Genomic DNA, 24,648 nt, shown 5'->3' on the forward strand with positions numbered 1-24,648 from the left:
AGCATCATCATCATCAAGCAGCAATCATCATCAGCATCATCAGCATCATCATCAATCATCAAGCATCATCATATCATCATACATCATCAAGCATCATCATCATCAAGCATCATCATCATCAAGAATCATCATTCATCATCAAGCATAATCATCATCAAGCATCATGCATCATCATATCAAGGCATCATCATCACAAGCATCATCCTATCATTCAAGCATACACCATCATCCTCACATCATCATCAATCAAGCTCATCATCATCATTATCAAGCATCATCATTCAATCATTATCATCAAGGAATCAATCATCCATCAAGCATCATCATCATCACACATCAAGCATGCATCCATCATCATCATCAAGCATCCTCATCATCATCACAGACCTAATCATAATCATCAAGCACATCATCATCATCATCAAGCATCATAATCATCAAGCATCATCATCAAGCATCATTCATCATCAAGCATCATCATCATCAAGCATCATCATCATCAAGCATCATCATCATCAAGCATCATCATCAAGCATCATCAATCATCAAGATCATCTTCCCATCCACGCATCATCATCAAGCATCATAATCATAATCATCCAAGCATCATCATCATCAAGCATCATCATCATCATCATCAAGCATCAAGCATCATCATCATCAAAGCATCACATTAAGCATCATCATCATCAAGCATCATTAAGCATCATCATCATCAAGCATCATCATCATCATCAAGCATCATCAAGCATCATCATCATCATCATCATCATCATCGGTCATCAAGGAATGGGTTAAATAGCTGGTGACACTTCATCAGGAGCCATCTGTATGTAAACAAATTTTAAGTAAACAGAACTACTGTGAATAGTACATGCACCAGGCATAATGGATCATCATGTGGAATAAAGTAGGTTCAGGTATAGGCAATGGAATAATATGAATAATGGCATAGGCAATTGAGTAATGTTATGATTAACTTTTTTTCAGAATAGTTGTTGAGGATGTGAAACATGTGATGTTTTCCCTCTGGGAGTTTTATCGGCTATATTTATTCACCGTTTTTCATAGTATAAATGCTTAAATATTCTGGAAATATCTATTTCAGTTTGTTTGATATTCTTAAAATTATACTTGTTTTAGGAATTGAAGTCAAGCAGTCATGTATATCTAAACTATCTTAAAGACACTATCTTTTATGTTGAATGTGTGTTTGGAAGCACTTCTGTGTTTCCTTATTTTGTAAGATCCCAAATAAAATAGAAAAATGAAATTTGATTTTATTCTCATAAATAAGGAAAGGGAAGATATATATATAATATATATATATATATATATATATATATATGTATATATATATATATATATATATAATGTATATATATATATTTAAATATAGATATATAGATATACATATATATACATATATAATATATGTATATGTATATGGATATGTTATATATGTATATGTATATATATGTAGATTTGTATATACACAATATAAGGTATATGTAGATATACATATACTATGTATATGTATAAATTAATATATATGTATATGTATATATACATATATCTGTTATATGTATATATACCATATATATGATATGTCTATATACATATATATGTATATTTATTATACATATATATGTTATGAATATACATAGATAGTATATGGAATATTCTTCTTTTTTTTTTTTTTTTTTTTTTTTTTTTTTTTTTTTTTTTTTTTTGTTTTTTCTTTTTTTTGTTTTTTTTTTTTTTTACATATATACGTATATGGATATAGACATAGATATGTATAGGTAGATCTCCAGGATATATGTATATGTATATTATAAATATATATGTATATGTATATCTACAATAGATGTATAGTATTATATTAATATATATGTATATGTATATATACATATAAGGTATATGTATATATACATATAATGTATATGTATATGTTACATATATATGTAATATATACATATCTATGTATATGGTATATAGAAAACTTATATGTATATGTATATGTATATATACATACTATATGTATATGTAGATATACATATGTCGTATTATATGTTAATACATATATATGTAATATACACATATATACATATACATATATATGTAATTAGAAATGTAGAATCTGATATATAAAATCTACATATATATGTATATATACAGATTACATATATATGTAAATATACATATATCATTATATGTAAATATACATAGTATCTATACATATACATATACATATGTTTATTATACATAACAATATAGTATAATACATATACATATATATGTATATATACATATACATATATATGGAGTATACATTATACATATGTACATATCACATATATACATAGATATGTACATATTACATATATACATATATATGTATATATACCATATAAAATAGATGTATATATACATATACACTATATATGTATATTATACATATAACATAGATATGTATAGTACATTATACATATATATGTTATATATACAGATCATATATATGTATATATACATTATATATATATTACATATATAGATAAATATACATCTATATATACTTATACATATACAGATATTAGATTATCTTATATACATATACAATATATAGACATAGACATATAGAGATAACATTATACATATATTATACATAAACACTCATATATTATAAATTATAACATATATGTATATATATACATATATCTATATACATATGTGTATATATGTATACATATACATATATATATATATATATATATATATATATTATATATATATTCTTCCATTTCATTATTTATGAGAAAAAAAAACTTTATTTTTTCTTTTTTTTTGGGGATTTAAAAATGGAAAAAGAAGTGCTTAAAAATTTTAAAAAAGATAGTGTTTTTAAAGAAGTTTTGATATAATTGCTTGATTAAATTGATAATTTTTAAGAATATCAAAAATGAAATGATATTTGATATTAAAGTTTTATATATAAAAACGGTTAAAATAAAATCCCGATAAAAATAGAGGGAAAAAATAAATGTTCCTTAAAAATATTTGAAAAAAAAAAAAAAAAATTTATAATCCCTTGATTTTTATATTACCCCTTTCCCTAATAAATCTTATAATGATATATATCCCTTGATGAATTTTCCGTATTTGTTTTCTTAAAATTGTTTTAATGAGGGTTTTGATAAATGGTTTTAAATTCCTTGATGAGATATGATGCCTTGATATGATGCCTGATGATGATGATGTTGGATGATGATGTTTGAGTGATGATGATGTTGTGATGATGAGTTGATGATGGATGATGATATGATGCTTGATGATGATGCTTGATGATGATGAGGGGTTTTTAAAATGATGATAAATTGTTTGTAAATTTGATGATGCTTGATGATGGTATGTTGATGATGAATGTGAGTTGAGAATGATAGGGGCTTGATGTGAAAAAGATGCTTGATGATGAATGCTTAATGATGTTGATGATATTGTTTGTGATGATGATGCTTGATGATATGAGATGCTTGATGATGATGTTTTGGGATGATGATGGTTGATGATATGATGCTTGATTGATGTATGAAAGGGATGTTTATGATGTTTGAGGGATATGAGGGATGTTGAATGATGATGATGTGATGATGATATGATGATGATGTTTTGATGTTTGATGATGCGTGATGTGAGGGATGATGATGATTGCTTGAGAGAATGATGATGCTTTGGAATGATGATTATGATGTTTGGGCTTGTGAATGAATGATGTTGATGATGATGAGATGGTTTTTGGATGATGTGATGATGCTTGATGATGATGATGATGATGATGGTTGATGTTGATTGTTGATGATTTTGTGATGATGATGATGTTTGTGAGATGATGTTGATGATATGATGATTCTTGTGATGATATGCTTTGAATATAGATGATGCTTGATGATGATGTTATGTGTGATGTTGATGATTATGATCTTGATGATGATAAATGATGCTTGATGATAAAAGGATGCTTGTGATGATGTTTTGATGATAGCTTGATGATGATAAATGCTTGATGATGATGATATGTGATGTTTATGATGATGCTTGATGATGATGATGAGATGCTTGATGGATGATATATGCTTGATGATGATGAGAGGGGCTTATGATGATGAGCTTGATGAATGATGATGTTGGGTTTGATGAGATATGTTGAGTGATGGGATGAATGATATGCTTGTAATGAGGGGATGAGGGGATGATGGTCTTGTGATATGATTTGATGATGATGATGCTTGTGATTGATGATGCTTGATGATGAATTAAATTGCTTGATGAAAATTTGTTTTGATGATGTTGTGAGATGATTGATAAATGGATGATGCTTGATGATGATGATGTTTGTATGTTTAAATGATGATGCTTGATGATATAGGGATGATATGATGCTTGATGTGATGATGATGTTTTGAGGAGATGATGATGACTTGTTTGAGATGATGATGCTTGATGATGATGATGTTTGATGATAAATGATTTTTGATGTGTGATGATTTTGGTTGAATGATGATGATGCTTGATGATGATGAGGGAATGATGAATGTTTGAAGATGTATGGGGGCTTGGGGGGTGTTGATGATAGGGGCTTGATGATAAATTGAATGATGCTTATGATGATAGAATGATGCTTGATAAAATGAGGGATGATGAATGAGGGCTTGATATGAGTATGTGATCTTGATGATGAGAAAAATAGCTTGATGAGATGATGCTTGATGATAGATGATGATGTTTTGATGATGAGATTGATGCTTGATGATATGATGATGCTTGATGATGATGAGGATGGATGAGGGGCTTGATGATGATGATGCGGGGATGATGATTTTATGAATGATGATAGCTTGTTTTAAAAATTGATGAGGGATGGGGTTTGATGATGATGAGATGATGTTTGCTTGGAGAGATGGCTTGATGAGGGGTTTGATTGATGTGATGTTGTGATGATGCTTGAAAATGAGATGATGATGCTTGATGATGTGAGCTTAGTGATGATCTTATGTATGATGATGTTGTGATGATATGATGCTTGATATGATGATCTTGATGATGATGATGATCTTGATAGATGATGTTTGATGATGATGGAGAGATGATATGATGCTTGATAGATGATGATGTTTGATGATGATAAATGATGCATGATGATGATGATGATGTGATGTTTGAATATGTGATGATGCTTGATGATGATAAAATGAGCTTGATGATGATGATGAGATCTTGATGATGATGATGATGATGCTTGATGATGATGTGATGGCTTGATGCTTGTTTGATGCTTGATGTGATGTTTTTGATGATGATAGCTTATGATAGATATGTGCTTGATGATGATGATGATGATGATGATGTTTTGATGCTTGATGATGTGATGCTTGATGTATGCTTGATTGATTGGATGATGGTTTTTTGTGGGGGTTTTGGGGATTGGGGAAAAATGATCGTGACACAGGTCAAATAATTGATTCCTTGGTGACAAAGCATTTCTGAAGTTTAATAACCTAACATGCATTTCCTGGCAAAAAATTAAAAAAGGTCAAAACCCCTTTTAAAATAAATTCAGCAATGTTAAAATATCCCTTTTTTTTTAAACTTTACCTACTGAATTAGGGGTACTTCATAAATTCTACACAATATCACTAATTTTCACACAAATAAGAACTTAATGGCAAGGGCCAAGAAACACTTTTTCTTTTTTCCAAATATGCTCCTTGGTAATTTTATAAAATGCTGAAATTAATGTCAATAGTTTCAATAAAATCTGTGCCACGGCGGGTCAAACAGAACCTACCCTAAAAAGAGAAAAGGGGAGAGAGAGAGAGAGAAGAGAGAGAGAAGAGAGAGAGAGAAAAGAGAAGAAGAGAGGGGGAAAAGAGAGAGAAGAGGGGAGAGAGGACCAAAAAAGAAAAGGAAGAATGAGAAAACCTATTTAAAAAAGAGTTTTCTCGAAACCCCTTTAGTGGGGAGGAAAAGGGGAAGCAAGGAAAAGAGGGGGAAAAAACTCAAATGATTAAAAAGAAGACAAGTATATTTAAACCGAAAACAATAAAAAAAAAAAAAAAAAAATTAAATGTAATAAAAAAAAAAATTTTAAAGCTAAAAAAATAAATTCATTCATACCCCTTTCTACTCCTTCATTCCCCCTCATTCATTTTTATTCACCACTCTCCCTCTTTGCCCTGATGGAAAAAATTAACAACATTAAGGGGTTTCCTATCCTGCCAAGCACTACATTAATGGCTCAGTCCTGATTGGTCCCCCACCCTAAACTTGCTCTGTTTTATACCCCTTCGCCTCTTCTATTAAACCCCTTTTCATCATTGTAAAACAAAAATTAGTTTGAAAAATTAAAGATCTGGAAAATATTAGTGTTATACATAGGACATATCAGCAGCATTGGGTAATCACTTGTGCATCAACAAGGCTTCTTCCATCTGAGGGTTTCACAATTTGGGCCAGTGGCTGGGTGCATTTTTTAATACAATTTTTATCAAAAAACTTAATTCATTTCTGATAATACCAAAAGAAAAAAGATTTTTTCAAAAAAAAAATGAGTCTCCCCATATTTGGGAAAAATCAAAATTTTAGAAAAAAGTTAAAAACTCACCTCATCCTGACTCCAGGGTGCATATCCCCCCGCAGAGGCCCAACACTTGACTACACCCTATGCAGTTGTGAAGCCTCCTTGGGGCTTCAATTTTGTCCCCCCTCCCCCCCATTAATGCATCACCCTTCTGCTTCCAAACTGTTCACGTAGTGTTCCACATCACGTACCCCCCCATCCCCGGTATTTCGTCGGTACCATATCCCCTTCCCGACAGAAAACCATCTGAGAGAAATTCCATTTCATTAAATTTTGTATCGAATTTTATGTTGGGGAAAAGTTTAATATAGTGTCACGGGTTTTCTATTATCAGGTGCCGTGAAAACAAAAATTTTATCAAAGTTTTTATGCATTTTACCAAGACCCTTTTTATCAATATAACAATTATCAAAGATTGGAAGCTATCTTTTTTTAAACTAAAGAATATTAAGTGTTTTATGGGACTTGAGTCTCTTAATAAAACTCAAAATTTTTAAAAGCCGGAATTATCCTGGAAAAGTGGTTTTTAAAACCCCCGGATTATAAGATGTGCCATGTCAGGAAAATTTTGCTTGAGGACCAGGGATGTGTGTGCCATCATTTTTAAAAATTGGCCAAGAGTGGGGTACAGAAAAAATGCTGTCATGCATATTTCAGCTGAAGGCCAGGGGGACAGAATACTCATCACTTGTGCAGAAAGTTCTTGAAGGGCGAATAGATTTTAGTAGGCATTGTCCACTTACTAAGTGTGGAATGTTGCTCTAACCGACTAGGAGAGCGTTGCTCGGGGGAAGAAACTATTTCCCTTTTACTTCCCATTTTATGCCTGCTGTGACAGAACAGAAAAATTGAGTATCATAAAAAAATGTTACTGGTTATTATAGTGCATGAGTTTTTGGATTACCTTTAGAGATGTGAAAGAATCTGTGCAAAGGAAAATGTCCATTACTTGAATACGCATATCAATGACAAAAACATAGGAAAAAGGAAAAAAAAAAAAAAGTTAACGAATGAAATAAAATTGCCATGGGGAGGCAAGGAGTCTTGACACTGCACGTGAGTATCTGTGTGGACATACGAGCCACACACTTTTGAAAAGACCACCCAAGTCTTTCTGGGGAAAAATGGGCAGCAAAGAACTCAGATCCCAAAGGGGTTTTTAAACCCAACCCTTACTAAAAGGGGATTTAAGTAAAAAAAGATTTAAAAGTTTACCTAAAAAAGGGTCAAATAAAAACCAATATTACCAAAAGATAAAAAATTCCTTATTTTGAACACTGGAATGAAAAAAATTTTAAAAAAACACCTGGATTTAAAATCCTGCATCAGATTTTCAAATTTTGTAAAAACGCTTTAAACCATGTTTCTGTTTTGACTAAACCCCAAAAAAATTCTTCACACATTTCATATTTTTATCCCATGTGGGTCTCCGAAAAATTGCCAGAATTCTTTGGATTTTTTACAAACCTCTACAAGCGCAGTCCACTTTTCGGTGCAATGTGGGTAGGGAAAAGCATCCCCCTGCTAACAATGACCCATTTCATATATGCACTGTCCTGTGCAAATTTTTTTTTATACAGATGGGTCCACAAGTGTTTGAGTCACCCAAAGGACCAATTACTATCCCGCCTAATCTCACCTATTTACCTCAAACATTATTTTTTTCAAAAATATGGTATTTTTTTTTAAAAAAGTTGATAGCAATATTTTTAAACAAGGATAATAAAAAAAAAAGTAAAAGTAATAGAATAAAACCAAAAACAACAGTAAAAATAAAAACAATAATTAGAATCGATAAAAATCTTTTCAAACGATTTAAAAGGGCTGGGGGAAAAAGGTGGATCTGGGCCCTTTTAAAATGACTACCTGGAGACTAGAGAGGCCGTGTGTATAAAACAAAATTTGGGAAGATATGTAAAAAATGCAATACCCCTGCCAACGAGTTTAGAAGGAAAATATCCTAAGTAGACAGAGCACTGGTAATGTAAAAAAGATGAAAATAATGTAAAAAAACAAAACGTTACAAAGTGTTTTCAATGTTGGATGCACACATTTTCCTCAAAGTACCCATAAACTTAGTCACTGTCACGATGCAGCAATACACCCCCACAAGATATATTAAAATAATATACTTACAATAGAACATAATAAAAAAAAATACCAACAACAAAAGATGGGCCCTGAGTTTCAATGAATTTAATAAAAATTTATGAAAACAAATTTAAAAAAAAAAGATAAAAAGTTTACAGATAAAAGGCATCAAATACTAAACAAATAAAAAAATATTACTAAAATTCAAAAAACCATCAAAATTATAAACACATTAATTTTACAAAAACCATAACTATCATAAGGTAAACAAAAATACAAATATGTGTACGTGTGTGTTTGGTGTGTGTGTGTTTTTTTGTGTGGTTGGTTTGTGTGTTTTGTGTGTTGTGTGTGTGTGTGTTTTGTGTGTGTGTGTGTTTTGGGGGGGGGCATTAACAGAGGAAATGTAAACCCCGCCTCGCCCCCCCCCCCCACATACCACTGCTGCCACCAGTTAAAAGAGTCTGAACCCTAGTACAATGGCTAGCAGGGGTAGTCATAGTAGTTAAAACGACTTGACTCTTTATTATGATGAGTATAACACAGTAAGGGAACACACGAAACAATGTCTTAGAGTAAGCGGTGAGCTTGGGTCTGGTCAGCAAACCCAAGGGTGAAGGCTGAACTGACCTTGTCACGTCCACCGTATAATATGGAGGGTCATTAACAGACGGAACTGGTGGCCTCATCTCCCCCCCCCTCCATTCCTGCAGTTGCCCTACACTTCCTGCAGCTAGTACCCAACGCCATGCAACAGGTGGACGCTCACTGCTTGTGCCCGAAGATGACCCAGTTTACTCCGTTCATGTCCAGCACTCGACGTGACATGGTCAGTCCAGCTTTCACCCTAAGGGCTGTCTGGCCGGACCCAAGTACACTGGTTACTCCAAGACATTGCTTCCTTACTGTGTTGTACTCTTCATAATAAAGAGTCTAGTCATTTTAACTATGACTACCCCTGCTAGCCATTGTACTAGGGTTCACAGACTCTTATATTGTGTGTGTGTGTGTGTGTGTGTGTGTGTGTGTGTGTGTGTGTGTGTGTGTGTGTGTGTGTGTGTAGGTGTGTGTGTGTTGTGTGTAGGTGTGTGTGTGTGTGGTGTGTGTGTGTGTGTGTGTAGGTGTGTGTGTGTGGTGTGTATGTAGTGTGGTGTGTGGGTGGTGGGTGGTGTGTGTGTGTAGGTGTGTGGTGTGTGGTGTGTGTGTGTAGGTGTGTGTGGGGGTGTGTGTGTAGGGTGTGGTGTGTGTGTGTGTGTGTGTGTGTAGGTGTGTGTGTGTGTAGTTGTGTGTGTGTAGTGTGTGTGTGTGTGTGTGTGTAGGTGTGTGTGTGTGTGTAGGTGTGTAGTGTGTGTGTAGGTGTAGTGTGTGTGTGTGTGTGGTATATGTGATATGTGTTGTAGTGTATTGTGTTGTGTGTAGTATGGTGTTGTAGTTGTGTTATGTTGTATATGTATTATATCTGATGTGTTATGTAATGTATGTGTGTGTGTAGTGTGTAAATGTGGTGTTGTAGTGTATACATATATGTATATGTGTTGTATATGTATATAATGTTGTATATGTATATTGTATAATATATGTATATGTATACTTATGTATATGTTAATATATGTATATGTATACATATGTATATGTATACATATATGTATATGTATACATATATGTATATGTATACATATATGTATATGTATACATATATATGTATACATATATATAGGTATATGCATACATATATATAGGTGTGTGTGTGTGTGTGTGTGTGTGTGTGTGTGTGTGTGTGTGTGTGTGTGTGTGTGTGTACATGTGCATGCAATTATATATATATATATATATATATATATATATATATATAATATATACATATATATAAATATACAGTTATGTGCATATATTATATGTGTATATGTATATATATATGTTATATACATATAAGATATGTATACATATACAATATAGTATATGCATACATATATATAATATAAGATAGGGATACTATTATAATATTAAGTTATGTGGATGTAGTATTAAATAGTGATTGATGTATATATAACATATACAGATATGCATACATATATACATATAAGTATATGATAATATATAACATATACAGATATGCATACATATATACACATATACAGATATGCATACATATATACACATATACAGATATGCATACATATATACACATATACAGATATGCATACATATATACACATATACAGATATATGCATACATATATACACATATACAGATATGCATACATATATACACATATACAGATATGCATACATATATACACATATACAGATATGCATACATATATACACATATATGCCTACATATATACACATATATGCCTACATATATATACATATATGCATACATATATATATACATATATGCATACATATATATACATATATGCATACATATATATATATACATATATGCATACATATATATACATATATGCATACATATATATACATATATGCATACATATATAATACATATACATATATGCATACATATATGCATACATATATACATACATATATACATACATATACATATATGCATACATATATATGTATATATACATACATATGTACATATACATATATTTGTATACATATACGGGCCTAGATATCCTGGAGAGTCACCACTCAAGGAAGTCTCATGCCCAGATTTTCATCCTCACACAACAAGACACCCCAGATGCAACAGGTAAATATTGATGCGGTTTTTATTATCGTTGACATTATGATTATTATATTGTTAATACTAACAGCACTATAAAATAAAACAGTATTTCCAAAATCAAAGAAAAGTGGTAAACAAGTGAGATATGTATGACTAGTAAAGAACTCCTTGGTGATAAAATATTTACACATTACCTGGACATTGCATATATGTATATGCCATTCACTGCTTAACAAATGAGTTCAAACAAGGATAACCTACTGCATAGGAGACTCTCACCAGTTTGTCATACTTACATAAACTGAAAAATTATCTATTTATATATCCATAAAAGCAAATGAACCTGAAAAATAACTTAGAGTTTACATATACAGGTGAAAATGAGGCATGGCTGAGATTTGGACATGTAGGAAAAGTCAAAGGACTCCTATTGGTACAAACATTCCATCCAACAACACTATACATTTTCTAATATCTGAATTTCCAATCAGAAAAAAGTTCTTCCCCCTTAACATTAAATGTACTAAAATGACTGGCAGCTTGATTTAAAATTTCATTTAACCAGTGATGCTATTTTTCCTACAAACTAAGTCGATCCTCCCTGGATGATAAGGTAACCTAATTTCTCACTTGCATACGTCAATAAAGACTCCTATAGCCATTTACATTTACTAATACTCATTGTATTCTTTGTAACTACTGTTTTACAATAAGAAAGTAAAATATTATCTTTTAGGAAAAATTCATGTTCACAATACAATATAAAGGCCAATAACAATTATGGTAATAATAACTGTTATATGTAAATATACATATAATGCAGCCATGCTGAAGAATAATCATCTAGGGCTGTAGTTCCCAAGCTTTTAACATTATCTGCTAGATCCACAATCCCAGAGCAGCATTTTTAGGCCAAAACCAAGAGAAAATCATATTCAGCAATCTGTACAATATTTGTTTATCTAAGTGTAATACAACATTCATTGAAGACATGAATTTTTTTTATATATTCTTCATATGAATACTTACAAATGCTTTGCCATTTTCCACATGGTTTCACAACCCCCCTGCTGACCCACTGATTGAGAGCAGCTGATGCAGAGCAACCATTTTCCTACACTAACAAAATATGTAATAGGATACAGATGAGGACACTGCTGGGAAAATGCTGTGCTTTTTTTTTTTTTGTGTGTGTGTGTGTGTGTGTGTGTGTGTGTGTGTGTGTGTGTGTGTGTGTGTGTGTGTGTGTGTGTGTGTGTGTGTGTGTGTGTGTGTGTGTGAGAGAGAGAGAGAGAGAGAGAGAGAGAGAGAGAGAGAGAGAGAGAGAGAGAGTGTGTGTGTGTGTGTGTGTGTGTGTGTGTGTGTGTGTGTGTGTGTGTGTGTGTGTGTGTGTGTGTGTGTGTTGTGTGTGTGTATGTGTATGTGTGTGTGTGTATGTGTGTGTGTATGTGTGTGTGTATGTGTGTGTGTGTGTGTGTGTGTGTGTGTGTGTGTGTGTGTGTGTGTATGTTAAATGTCTCTGCACAGAGATGGCTCTGCAAGTGCTTAGCCACAAAGGAGTCAATTAGTAGACCTTGTGACCTTACCTGATTTCACTTTTCCTTGAATTAGTATGAAAAACATTCCTTTTACTAGTGCTATGAATATCAATGGTGATATTTTATTTTAGACATTATAATTACTATAATGTTATAGAGACATTAGTAACAGCAATATAGGATAACAAAATATGTTTGAAAATCAAGGAAAAGGGTAAACAGCCAAGACAGGCAGTACTCCTAACTGGCTTATTGGTGACTTAGTACAAGTGTAGCCATCTATGCATAAAATTAATTAAGTAAACTCACAATGCCTGTTGGCTTTGGGTTAAAATGTTAAAAGATTAAACGCACTGCATACATCTCACTGAATAAAAAGGAGTCATCCCTATTCAAGTACACTAGTAATTTATTTATTAACAAAATCATAACTTCTAAGCATTAAACTGATGTATGCACTTTTTCCTTGTATAGTATGAAGCATTTCAAATAATCTCCTAATATAGAAAATGGAGTGTTTATGGCAGATTACCACTGTATCACTGTATTTCTAAAAGCCTTGTTTTTTTCTGTTTTCTTTTTTATACTATTTCAAAGATAAACTATGCTTTAATAGGGACTCTTACAGTAAATTAATGAATTTAAATGATCAAAATATAACCATAACTGCTGATTACTGATGGAATCATGCCAAATGGCACTACTGGCCCATACCATTAACCCTTTAAATGCAAATGGCATGATATCACAACAAAGCTGCAGTGGATCAAGTCATGGATGGGACCCCATAATGACATACCCATACCACAAGTTCATCAATAGGGGGAGCTCTTCTTTCTCCAATAGTAGGAGCATCAATTTTTTTTTACATTTTAAACACCTCCACATCACAGGCTGTTTGCTCTTTTTAATACCACAGTAACTGGGTTAACATAAAAGTAACTCCATGAAAAGCAAGTCTGCTTAAAGAGAGGGAAGAATGAGAAAAATGTAAATTGTATAAGATCTGATTAAGTAAGACCTGAAAATGAAGTTTTTAAAATGGTTATCCATCTATAAATTTTAAAAATGTATCCACTGATGATGGACATGCATAATTTCTTGACATTCTCAAATCAGTATCATATACACCTTCCAAGCCTGCGTTTTGCTCTCACTTTTAGGGGATTCACCATTTTAAAATTCAGTAATCATGTTTAGTAAATCTTTGGAGGTTTATTTCTGAAAAGCATTTATCTATATGTACACCCGATACTTTGCCATAATCATTCGTTCCATTTCCTTGCATAAGGTGTCATTACCAAGAGCAGAAAAAGGCTACAATTCTGTAATGAATAAATTTCCCACAATATGATTACTTACTTTTTAAATAAACAAACACTAAAAAAAAGAAGGTAATTTCAAAACCTTTACTTTGAAGGAGTTATGAATTTCATGACATTTCTATATTGTAACAAATGAGAAATCAACTCTCAAATCAACCATGTCTATGATATCAACCCTAGCAAGTAATGGCATATGTATAAATGCCATGCCCACTGCGAGTTTAATTTATTATTATTATTATTATTTATTGTTTTTACACATTGATGGCTCCACAAGTGCTAAGTTACCAATGAGCCAATTACAAGTACTCACCTGTTTTCCCTTTACCTTGATTTTCGAAATATTTACTGTTATCTAATATTGCTATTAGCAATGTCAATAACATTATAAGAATTATAAGATCTATAATAAAGCATCAATATTTATAGCAATAGTGGCTAAGCACTTGGCACAGCTACTATGGTGCAGAGCCATGTCAAAAATAATTTAATACAGTGAACACATTTTCCGGGTCTTTGGGTGTTTTAATTTTTTGGAACCCCGAATAATATTTACAGCAAAGTACCATGCTAAAAAAAAAACCAAAATCTAATTTTGAGTTTTAAAAAAGAATTTTTCTTAAGTGCAAAATAGGTTAGATATTAGTTTAAAATCAGATAATATTTTTGGTTTCCGTATTTTGTAAGAAAAAAGTTTAACAAAATCTCTTTAATATTCTCATAATAAAAATATATAAACTTTAAAAAGTAAACAGTACTGACAAAATAGGAAAAAGCCAGGAAATGGAAAAATCAAATATTTCCATAAATAGTAAAGAAAAAGGAAAAAATCATACACTTTTTATACATTACCAAAAAATATTAAAAAAAAAAATAAATAAATTTTATTTGTGAAAGTTTTTCTAGATGGTAGAAAATAATTCAATATTGATTTCGTTCTACAAATGCAATGGTTAATGGTTTAAAGGTTTAAAAAGTGGTTCCTAACATTTTCTGTCCCATGGTTCCCAAACAAGCTATAAAATCTCTATGGTCTGTTTTAATGCTGTCCTCTTTTCAAATTCAGTTATTATAGTTATGAAAAGCATAAAAAAGGTGCCAATAGGACCAAATACTATGTGGGAAATTCCCAATTTATTTATATGCAAAGAGATAGGGGCGCAAGTATGCGAACACAATCCAGCTTCTTTGAAACACAATTTTCATATTGTTCGTGGCCCCCGGGTTGGGACCCCGGTTTTTAAAAAAATCTTTGTTAGACATTTGGGCCATACACATGGTAAAGCACTTTGGGGAAAGGGTTCCTTTTTAGAAAAAAATATATTGGATTTTGAGTCTTTAGCTTATAAGGGAGTTCGAGTGAAAAGGGTAAAAAGTGAGGGAGTAAATGGGGTTATAGGGATTAATAGAAGGGGAAAGGGTTAAGGACAAAGGGTGGTTAATTCAATGGAGGGTATTTGCATCTGAGGAAGAAGTTGTCAAATGAAAAGGTGAGGAAGTCCAACAGGCTGAAGGGGAGGAAGGAAAGGGAAGTAAGGGGAAAAAAGGTACAGGCTACAGTAAAGTAGGGCCAAAGGGTACAGGATAGTGGGACTGAAGAGGAAAATCATTGATTAAGGGAAAAAAATGGGTTTGAGTTACATCAGTGGGAGGAGAGTTTCCATTCACCAAAAGTTGAGGATATGATAGTAGGAAAGACAAAAAATATTGGGAGAGTTGTAACATGGTAATGTATACCCAAAAGATTTCATGGGGGTTGCAGAATGATTGTAAAACATAAAAGATTTTCAGAAAAAAAAGGGGCATTGTAAGATTCTGTTTGGACAGGGGAAATATATGAAGTGTGTACTTTTTCTTACTTAAGGAAGAGAAGGGGGAGAAGGGCAAAAACCTCTACTCACCTGGGTAAAAAAGGCCCAAAAATTCAGTACACTTGAAGAGTATCAGAGATGATAATTGGATATGGAGGAAAAGGTCAGGGTGGGGGGATGTTTGCCTGACAGTCTATGGATCCCCGCCAGACTAGTGTGAATTATGTAAGGAGGAAACAATTTGCTAGCTGTTTGAGGGGTTTAAAAAGGGGGGTTAAATTTATTGGGGGGCTTCGTAGTGATAGCTGTTCCAAGCTGCAAGGGAAGGTCGGGAAACTTTGGGGAATGGTTGAAAGTGCATTTTGGATATTTGGGTTTTAAGTCAGAGGATGTTGAGTGGAAGAGCAAAGCAGAGGGGAGGTAAAGGTATGTCACTCAACTCTGTCAAGGGGGGTTGGGGAGTGGGGGATGGAAAAAGGAAAAAAAAAAATAGGGGGAAATGATAACTAGAGTGAAAGGGGTCTACTGTAGAAAAAGACCAATGAAGTTAGACCAAAAAATAGGGGAACAAAAAAAAATCAAGGCATGGAAAAATTGGGTTTCACATGTCAAAGGGTTTTTAATTTAGTAGGATAAGGGCAGTATTTGAGAGAAAGAGTCTAAGGAGCAAACCCTTGGGGAAATAGTAGTGGTCAACCAAAAAAAATGTGGAAAAAGTTTAAAAACCCAATATAGGGAAGGGGTTTTGGGGTTTTGGAAAGTAACGTTCAAAAGCTATAAAGTCTTGGGGAAAGGAGGGGGAGAAGTAAATTGAAAAAAACGGGGATCCAATGGTAAGAAAGATACAAATACTGTGAAAGGAAGTGGTTTGGAAAAGAGGTATAAAATATTTTTTTGATGTGACAGAAAGAAAAAATGAGGGATACAAAAAAAAAAAAAAAAAAAAAAGGTAATTGGGGGAAATTTGGGATTGGAGGATGTGTAATTAAAGGGTTTCTTGGAGATAGATAAAGGATGGGTTGACTGATTTTATACGCTTTACAGCAATGAGGCAGGCAAATGGTCGTTATTGCAGTCGACAATCCTTATCATACACAAAGCAATCAGTCAGGGAGAAAGAAACGGTTTTTAGAAAATTTAACCCTTTTCCCCACGGGGGGGGGGTGTACGTACATGCCATGGCATGGTAGACTACTGCCGGGGAAATGTATGGGCCCTCCATGGGTAGTATGGCCTGCCATGAGTTTTTTTTTTTTCAACCATGGCAAAATATTTCTTGTCACTGAAAAAGTGATTAAGTAGTTTTAAAATTTTTAAACAAAAAAAAAAAAAAAAAAAAAAAAAAAAAAAAAAAAAAAAAAAAAAAAAAAAAAAACAACAAAGCCACCCATTTCAAAACCCCTGATACCACCCCCTGCTTATTTTATTCACACTATAGAGCAAATAATGATCAAAAATGGGGTTATTAACAACAAAAATATCCTTCAGCTTGATTTATAGGAAATTTTGGCAAATAGAGACTGTAAAAAAATAATGAAAACTGAAAATACAACAACTTTGTATAATACGAAGAAACGGATGGGATGCTGGTATTTGGATGAGTGGTCGCGCATACTAGGGATGTATAAGCCCCCCGGGGCAGGCCCCCGGGCCCCTTTTAAGCACCCGTCAGTTATGGGTTTAAAACAAATTTTGGGGGTCCCCATAAATAGTCAAAACCAGCGATGGATCTCCCCCAAACAGGTTTTAAGAAAACATCTGTTCAAATGGGTAAAAAAAGGAATACATATTTCCCCCAAAAATGTTTTCCAAATATATGGGTACTTATTAGGTAATAAAATTAAAAAAGAAAGAGATGAAAACACAAACAATTGGAAATACTGGGGAGAAGAAGAGCCAATATATTATAATTTTATATATATAATATATATAATTATATATATATATATAACAAATATAAACACAGTTAAAAAACATACAAAAATTTTTAAACAAATAAATATATATACAACAATTATACATTATATATATATATATATATAAATATTATTATAATTTTATGTTATAATAGATATAAAACACAAAAATTTTTACCTATAAAAACACTGCATTAATATATATACACTACAAAAAATATACAAATACTAAATGAAATTACCAATATAATATATCACAATACATACATATATAAATTATATATGTAACATAATAAACATACAAAGCACCAGACATAAATAAAATATACAATAATTTTCACATATACAATATAAATACGCACTGACATGAAATATATATATTATAATTATATTATATAATTATACATAATATATTATATTACATATATATAATATAAAATATAATATTTAATATATATATATATATATATATTTAATATATATATATATATATATATATATATATAATATATATATTATAAAAATAAATAAAAAATAAAAAATATATATATCTTTATCAATTTAAAATATATAATCATAAAATACAATTATATACAAAAAATATATATATAATCAAATTTTATACAAAAAAAAAATATATATATAAATATACAATATATATACAAAAATATATATATTTACAATATATTTTTAACAAAATATATATATATATATATTTTTGTATATATATTTTATATATATATATTATTTTTTAAATATTGTTATATAATATATATTAAATTTTTTATATATTTGTATATATAATAATATATTGTATTATATATTATATATTATAATATAAAATATATTGTATATATAAAATTTTAAAATATAATATTTTTAAATTATTATATATTTATTATATATATTATTATAAATTTTATTTTTTTTTATATATATTTATATATATATAATATTATATTATATATATATAATATATAATATATGTATATATATATATATGTATTGTATATATTAAATAATATATATATTATAATTATTATATGTCATGACATGTGGTATTTAATTTGTATATGTGTAAATTATTGTATATATTTTTATATATGTCTTGTGCTTATGTTGTTTATATAGTGACATATATAGAATTTATATATGTATGTATATGTGTTTTTTTATATTGTGTATATTTCTATTTTTGTATTTTTATATATTTTATGATTGTAAATATTAATGATTTATTTTTAGGTATATATTTATGTGATTTATCATATAACATAAAAAATATATTAATTTTATAATATATAATATATATTGATAATTGTGTGTAATATATTTATTTTTATAATTATATTTATTATGTGTTATACAGGGTTTATATTTTGTTTAAAATATTATATATAAATAATAATATAATATTATATATATTATATATATATTGGCTTTTCTGTCTCCCCCGTATTTCCAATTTTTTGTTTTTTTCATCTCTTTCTCTTTTAAGTTTTTTACCCTAATAAATTTGCCATATACTTGAAAACACTTTGAGGAAAATGTACTTACCTTTTTTACCATTTGTAAAAAAAATGATATCTATATATACCCCGTTTTGGGGGATCCAGTCTGCTGGATTTGATATTTATGGGGTCCCCATAATTTTTTGTTAAACCCCTAAAATGAGGGTAGCATTCATAGAGGCCGGGGCCCCTGCCCGGGGGGTTATATCATCGCCCTAGTATGCGCGACCACTCTTTCCCAAAAACCCGCATCCCCTGCCGTTTTTCGTAATACTACGAAGATTGTTGTATTTTCAGTTTTCATTATTTTTTACAGTCTTATTTGCCTATTTCCTGAAAATCAAGACTGAAAGGATATTTTTTTTTTTTTATTGATCCAATTGATCATTATTTGCTCTATTGTGAATAAAATAACAGTGGGTGGGATCATGGAGTTAAATCGGTGGCTTTTTTGTATTTTTTTTTTTTTTTTTTTTTTTTTTTTTTTTTTTTTTTTTTTTTTTTTTTTTTTTTTTATAGTAAAAAATTTTAAAAACACTTTAACACATTTTCAGTGACAGAGAAAAATTTTTTCCATGGTTGTAACAAAAAAAAAACTCATGGATGGCCATACATACACCTGGGATGGCCCATAATGTCCCCGGCAGAAGTCGCCATGCCATGGCAGTACTACACCCACCTCGGGAAAGGGTTAATAAATTGTACTGAAACCGTTTTTTTTCTCCCCGATGAGCTTTTTTGATATAAAGGGTTGGTAACTGCAAAAACGATCACTTGCCCCGCCTCATTGACTGTGAAGCGTATCAATACAGGCTACACCCCTCCATTATCTATCTCCAAGCAACCTTAATTACACCCTCCCCCAATACCCAAATTTCCCCAATTTCCTTTTTTTTTTTTTTTTTTTTGTCACCCTCATTTTTTACATTTTTGTCACATCATAAAAATATTTATCCTCTTTTCCAAACCACTTTCCCTTTTACAGCTATTTGTACTTTCTTCACCATTGGGGTCCAAATTGTTTCAATTTTCTTTTTCCCCCTCCTTTCCCCAAAGACTTTTTTAGCTTTTGAAAAAGTTTTCTTTTAAAAACCCCAACCCCTTCCCTTAGTTGGAGATTTTAAAGTTGCCCACTTTTTTTGGGTTTACCACTATACTTCCCAGGTTCCCCTTAAAACTCTTTTTCTCCAATACTGACCCCTTTCCTACTAAATTCAACCCTTTTAAAGTGTACCCCAAACCTTTCCATGCCCTTGATCTTTTTTTTTGTTTTCCTACCTTTTGTCTAGAATTCATTGGCAGTTCTAAGTAGACCACTTTCACTCTAGTTACACTTCCCTATTTTTTTTCTCCTCTTCCATGCCCCCCTCCCCAAACCCCCCCTTTACAGGGAGTGACATACCTTTTCCCCTCTCTGCCTTTGCTCTTCCACTTCAGAATGCCTCTGTACTTCCAACCAATATCCTAAATGCAGCTTATAAACCATTCCCAAGTTTCCCGACCTTACCTTGCAGTTGGAACAGCACCTCAGAGACACCCAAACATTAACCACCCCTTTTTTTTCCATACAAACAGCTGCAAAAATTTTTCCTCCATTACATAATTTACACTGTCTGGGGGGGATCCATAGCCGTCGGAAACATCCCCCCCCTCCCGACCTTTTCCTCCATATCCAATATATCATCTCTGATACTCTTCAGTAGCTACTGAACTTTTGGGGCCCATTTTAGCCAGGTGAGTAGAGGTCTTGCCCTTTTCCCCCACTCCCCTTCCCTTAAGTAAACCAAATACACACATTCATATATTTTTTCCCTGTCTTAAAAGAACTTACAATGCCCCTTTTTTTTTTGAAATCTTTTTTTGCTTTACAATCATTCTGCAAAAAAAAAAAAAAAAAAAAAAAACCCATGAAGATCGTTGGTATACATTACCATAGTTACAACAAACTCCCACATTTCTTTTTTCTTTCCACTATCAATATCCTCAACATATTGGAGAATGGGAAAATTCCTCCCCCTGATGTGAAGCTCAACCCATTTTTTTCTTAAAGCAATGTATGTTTCCCCTTTTTATCCCCATATCCTGCTATCCTGGCCCTACTTTTCTGTGCCTGTACCTTGGTTTTTCCCTTTCTTGCCTTCTCTTCCTCAGCCCTCAGCCTGTTTGGACTTCCTCACCATTTTTATTTTACAACTTTTCCCAGATGCATAAACCCCCCATTTGAATTAAAACCCTTTTTTCCTTTAACCCCTTTCCCCCTTTATTAACCCTTACTACCCCCTTTATCCCTCACTTTTTACCCTTTTTTATATGAAAAACCTTTTAATGCTGAATGACTCAAAATCAAAAAATTTTTTTTTCTAATAAGGAACCCTTTCACCACAGTGCTTTACCATAGTGTATGGACCAATGTCTAACACATAAATTTTTTTAAACCAGGGGTTTCCCAACCTGGGGCCACAGAACAATATGAAAAAATTTTGGGCTTGAATGAAGCTGGGATTGTGCTCGCAGTACTTGCGCACCCATCATCTCTTGCTATCAATAAATTGGAATCTCCACATAGTATTTTTGGGCCTATTGGCACCTTATGCTTTTTTATAACTAGAATAACTGAATTTTAAAAGAGGCAGACTGAACAGAGCCATAGAGATTATAAGTTTTTTAGGAACCATGGGGCAAAATGTTAGGAACCACTTGTTTTAAAACCCTTAAACCCTTAAAACCATTGCATATGTAGAACAGCAATACAAAACTTGAATATTTTTTACCAACATAGAAAAACTTTCAAAATAAAATATTTTTTATTTTATTTTTAATATATTTTGGTAAAGTATAAAAAGGTTGATTTTTATCCTTTTTACATGATTTATGGTAAATTTTTATCTTTTATTCCTGGGATTTCCCATTTTTTAGTACTGTTTACTTTATTAAGTTATTAATATTTTTATGAGATATATTAATAGAGTTGTTTGTTCAACATTTTTTTACAAAGAACAGGAAACCAAAACTATATTATTGATTTTAAAATCTAAATCTTACCTATTGTGCACTTAAAAAAAATTCTTTTTTAAAAATCAGTAATTAGAGTTTGGTGTTTTTTTTAGCATGGTACTTTGCGTAAATATTATATCAGGGTTCCAAAAAAATTTAAACAACCAAAACCCTGGGAAAATGTGTTCATGTATTATTTTTTTGTGACAGGGTCTGCCCAAAGATAGCTGTGCAAGGTTAGCCACATTGTAAAAATTTATGCTTTTTATAGATCTATAATTTTATAATGTTATGACATTGCTAATAGCAATATTTGATAACAAAAAATTTTAAAATCAAGGGAAAGGGAAAAAGGTGAATTGTAATTTGGCTATTTGGGAACTTAGCACTTGTGGAGCCATCAATGTGTAAAAACAAAATAATAATAATAATAAAAAATTAAACTCGCAGTGGGCATGGCATTTATACATATGCCCTTACTTGCTAGGGTTGATATCATAGACATGGTTGATTTGAGAGTTGATTTCTCATTTGTTACAATATAGAAATGTCATGAAATTCATAACTCCTTCAAAGTAAAGGTTTTGAAATTACCTTCTTTTTTTTAGTGTTTGTTTATTTAAAAAGTAAGTAATCATATTGTGGGAAATTTATTCATTACAGAATTGTAGCCTTTTTCTGCTCTTGGTAATGACACCTTATGCAAGGAAATGGAACGAATGATTATGGCAAAGTATCGGGTGTACATATAGATAAATGCTTTTCAGAAATAAACCTCCAAAGATTTACTAAACATGATTACTGAATTTTAAAATGGTGAATCCCCTAAAAGTGAGAGCAAAACGCAGGCTTGGAAGGTGTATATGATACTGATTTGAGAATGTCAAGAAATTATGCATGTCCATCATCAGTGGATACATTTTTAAAATTTATAGATGGATAACCATTTTAAAAACTTCATTTTCAGGTCTTACTTAATCAGATCTTATACAATTTACATTTTTCTCATTCTTCCCTCTCTTTAAGCAGACTTGCTTTTCATGGAGTTACTTTTATGTTAACCCAGTTACTGTGGTATTAAAAAGAGCAAACAGCCTGTGATGTGGAGGTGTTTAAAATGTAAAAAAAAATTGATGCTCCTACTATTGGAGAAAGAAGAGCTCCCCCTATTGATGAACTTGTGGTATGGGTATGTCATTATGGGGTCCCATCCATGACTTGATCCACTGCAGCTTTGTTGTGATATCATGCCATTTGCATTTAAAGGGTTAATGGTATGGGCCAGTAGTGCCATTTGGCATGATTCCATCAGTAATCAGCAGTTATGGTTATATTTTGATCATTTAAATTCATTAATTTACTGTAAGAGTCCCTATTAAAGCATAGTTTATCTTTGAAATAGTATAAAAAAGAAAACAGAAAAAAACAAGGCTTTTAGAAATACAGTGATACAGTGGTAATCTGCCATAAACACTCCATTTTCTATATTAGGAGATTATTTGAAATGCTTCATACTATACAAGGAAAAAGTGCATACATCAGTTTAATGCTTAGAAGTTATGATTTTGTTAATAAAATAAATTACTAGTGTACTTGAATAGGGATGATCCTTTTTATTCAGTGAGATGTATGCAGTGCGTTTAATCTTTTAACATTTTAACCCAAAGCCAACAGGCATTGTGAGTTTACTTAATTAATTTTATGCATAGATGGCTACACTTGTACTAAGTCACCAATAAGCCAGTTAGGAGTACTGCCTGTCTTGGCTGTTTACCCTTTCCTTGATTTTCAAACATATTTTGTTATCCTATATTGCTGTTACTAATGTCTCTATAACATTATAGTAATTATAATGTCTAAAATAAAATATCACCATTGATATTCATAGCACTAGTAAAAGGAATGTTTTTCATACTAATTCAAGGAAAAGTGAAATCAGGTAAGGTCACAAGGTCTACTAATTGACTCCTTTGTGGCTAAGCACTTGCAGAGCCATCTCTGTGCAGAGACATTTAACATACACATACACCACCACACACACACACACACACACACCCCACACACACACACACACACACACACACACACACACACAACACACACAACACACACACACAACCA

At 31.6% G+C, this 24,648-nt stretch overlaps 1 long non-coding RNA gene across 1 annotated transcript in view; it reads left to right on the top strand.

Moving 5' to 3' along the window:
- LOC119571083 overlaps positions 1-1,273 on the top strand; it is a 3,640-nt gene extending 2,367 nt beyond the window's left edge. Inside the window, exon 2 of the long non-coding RNA XR_005228517.1 lies at positions 991-1,273. This is a non-coding gene — a long non-coding RNA (uncharacterized LOC119571083). The remainder of the gene's footprint in view (positions 1-990) is intronic.
- The last annotated feature ends 23,375 nt before the right edge of the window (positions 1,274-24,648 follow it).

Source organism: Penaeus monodon, unplaced genomic scaffold (genome assembly GCF_015228065.2).
Source record: "Penaeus monodon isolate SGIC_2016 unplaced genomic scaffold, NSTDA_Pmon_1 PmonScaffold_506, whole genome shotgun sequence".
Classification (NCBI taxonomy): Eukaryota; Metazoa; Arthropoda; class Malacostraca; order Decapoda; family Penaeidae; genus Penaeus; species Penaeus monodon.